At 37.1% G+C, this 3,403-nt stretch overlaps 1 pseudogene; it reads left to right on the forward strand.

Annotated features, from left to right (window-relative positions):
* The first annotated feature begins 1,284 nt into the window (after positions 1-1,284).
* Positions 1,285-3,151, forward strand: LOC114316817 (LRR receptor-like serine/threonine-protein kinase EFR pseudogene; annotated as a pseudogene).
* The last annotated feature ends 252 nt before the right edge of the window (positions 3,152-3,403 follow it).

The following is a 3,403-nucleotide window of genomic DNA, read 5'->3' on the forward strand; positions in this document are numbered from 1 at the left end:
CATCTGTGGGTTCAGTGCCAAATTTTTGGTACTTCTTTTGAAATTTCCCATAACAGAGAGTAGTGTCCAATTTGATAGGTGTTTTGGGGTTAAAATGGCACTGATATGTTGACCAGAACAAGGAAGGCCAGTCAAATGGACAACATCAAGAATAGTAGGTGACATCATACCACATTTTAGAATGAGGGAATTACATAATGAAGGCCAAAAACATGTAGCAGCACCAATGGCCCATTTGTCCATATCTAAAAAGAAAGTTGATAACCTGATGGCATCGTAAATACCTAAAGCTCTCCAGAGATCTATGTCGTATATCATCATTCATTGGCCCCATCGTTTCCAGTCCGGATTTGGTTTTTTCCATGTGTGTAGAGGATTAGGGATGGAATCCCAATGTTTCCATAATAGCTCTGCTTTGTTGAAGAGTAATGTTTTAGTGTCTGCAATAGGATAGTACTGGGTAAGTTCATCGGGAATGGTTACATTGAAAGTAGGGCCCAGTTGTCCTTCTCCAAGGTTGCCATAGTGTGGTATAATGCAGCTGTTAAAGATGTTTTGACGCAGTAGCTGCTGAAAATCGATTGGAAAGCGTTGGACAGGTGATGACTCAGTTTGTTTCTTTCCTTTGACCTGATCTCGTTCGGGTGCCATTAGAGAGTGTGAGCAGAAGGGTTTTTCGAAGTCAGAGGTTCGAAGGAGCAAATAGTAGAGAAAGATAGAGAATAGTGGAATGATGATTTAAATTCTAGCATTCAAATAGCTTGTAGTGGGCCCTTTTTTGAAACGGTTTAAAGTTTGGGCTTTATTTAATAGTTTGATCAGTTGGGCTTACTCAAAATTCTGGGTAATTATGTTGGACTAATTTTTAGCATTTGGGCCTTATTACAAATTACAGATAAACAGCCCAAATATTTAAATGTCCAAACTTTATTTCTTTTAAATAATCATTCAAGGCAAAAATTTCTCTTTGTCTTGAATAAGGGGGGCATTGTTGACCCTAAAAAAATTGTATATTCTCTGTCAATTATATGTAACAAATACAGGGAATTGGTCCAGCAGATGCTAGGTTTAAAGACTACAAGTTTCCACAAGTTTACAAGTGAAGAGCGAATGAATATGAAGCCTAGAATACAGAGCAAGTGACAAAAAGGCAATAGTCAAAAAGACAGACGTGGCAGTTGCAGTTTTCCTGTCGATTCATCTAGTAATGAGGAGGAATGTGGCCAAACATGACCCAGGCATCAAGCCATAAAGTTAGCATGCAAGGCATACAGGATACATGTCATGTTTCCTAGAAAGAGAAAAGCTACAACAGAAAAGCAGTTGCTGGCAGTTGTACAGATTATGGGCATTGAAATGGAGGTAGTTGGCTATATAATGGGACACGTGGCAGCAGAACAGCAGTGGAGTTTGAAGACCAGCAACATAAAAGCTGGGAATTCGAAGTTAGAAAGGTTTCAAACAAATTTATAACCCTTATAGCATTAGAAGTAACTTAACTTAGTTAGTTCTTACTTAGGAGTAATCTATCTGTAGTTCAGTTTCTGTAACTAAGAATTCCCTGTCAATTGTCATGTACAATGAACTGGAAGTTTAATTTTACTAATTAAATTCCAAGTTTGTTTGTTCAACAATTGATTTTCAGTTTATTCCTTCTTGTTTCTTCGCATTACAGCCTCCAAAGAAGTCCTTGAATCTGTCAAGGCATAGAACGTTCAGACCACAATTGCTTGATTTTTTGTTGTTTGTAAGAGTTTGGCTTCTCTATCAAATCAGCCCTATCAATTTGGCCCAGAACAGAATTTTTGCTAACAGGTTCATAAATTTTACAGACTCAATGAAATCAAAATTGCAACGAGAAATTTCAGTCAAGAGAACTTGATTGGAGAGGGAAGCTTTGGGACAGCTTACAAGGGAACATTTGGCAATGGAACGGTTGCAGCAATTAAAGTCTTTAAGATGGAACAACACAAAGCTTTCAAGAGCTTTCTTGCTGAGTGTGAAGCTCTACGAAATATTCGGCATAGAAACCTTATTAGAGTCATTAGTGTGTGCTCGAATAGTGATTTCAAGGCATTGGTGCTCCATTTCATGCCAAATGGAAGCTTGGAACAGTGGCTTCATGAGAGGAATAAGAGGCTTTGTATAAAGGAGAGGTTGGAGATAGTCCAAGATGTTGCATCTGCTATTGAGTATTTGCATCATGACTGTGAAAGCCCTGTAATGCATTGTGATTTGAAGCCAAGTAGTGTTTTTTTGGATGAAAGCATGTGTGCACATGTTGCAGATTTCAGACTGGCACAAATACTTGTTAATGCTGCAAATAAGGGTTCGGTGAGCAGCACTCTTGGCTTGAAAGGTTCCATTGGCTACATTCCTCCAGGTATGGTTCTCAGCTGGTAACTAAATTTAGTAATATTTAGCACCATGCCCATGTCAAATGGGGCTTACACTCTACTAGGATAAATGCACAACATCCTATGCATTTTTCTGTAAAAAATTTAAGTTTTTGTATTGGTTCACTTAGAAAATTAGGGGTAATGCTATTTGCAAGTACGGGATCCTCTATCCCCAAATTTTATTGTTTTTTTGTCCCAAAGCATTCACAATCATTGGATATCTCTCGAGATTCTCACATAATATAATATTTATGAGTGCTCTTTGGGAACAGAGAATTCTTGGCACTATTCACACTCCACTTTCAGACCAATACACTCTCTTTCTCTTTTTCTTTTTTTTATTAGGAAAAAAGTACAATAATGTCCCTTTTGGTTATCTAGTAAACATTTAATGAAGCATGTGATTTTCTTTTTACTCCTAATAAACCCAAAAATTGAGTGTATTCGTTCAAATGGAGAGTGTGAATAGCATGCTGCCCAAAATTAATTTTTGAGTTATGTTCACTCTTTCCTCTTCTTTTTATTTTCTTTTTTTTTATGTTTTATATTTTTTTTATTATTGCTAAAATTTATGCACAATTACACTTGGTTTGAAAATGAACTACATTGAATTTGAAATTGATGCAGAATATGGAATTGGTGAAGGGGTGTCTACTAAAGGGGATGTTTACAGTTTTGGCATACTAATGCTTGAGATTTTTACGAAGAAAAAGCCAACAGATGAGATGTTTACAGGGGAAATGGATCTGTAGAGATGGGTTTCAATGGAACTGCCAAATCAGGTAATGGACATCATGGACCGTGGATTGCTGGGAAACGAACTGAAATCAAAGTCTTTTGATTTGTGTCGTTGGAGTACTAGAAATTGGATTGATGTGCGCAAGAAAATCACCTAATACTCGACCTAGCATGAGAGAGGTGTCCATGATGATAAAAAAATTTAGAAGTACGCTCTTGAAGTAAGGCAACAGAAGCACAATGCATAATATTGTTCTGCCAATGAA

Source organism: Camellia sinensis, chromosome 3, assembly GCF_055761805.1.
Source record: "Camellia sinensis isolate YWXY chromosome 3, ASM5576180v1, whole genome shotgun sequence".
NCBI classification, from domain to species: Eukaryota; Viridiplantae; Streptophyta; class Magnoliopsida; order Ericales; family Theaceae; genus Camellia; species Camellia sinensis.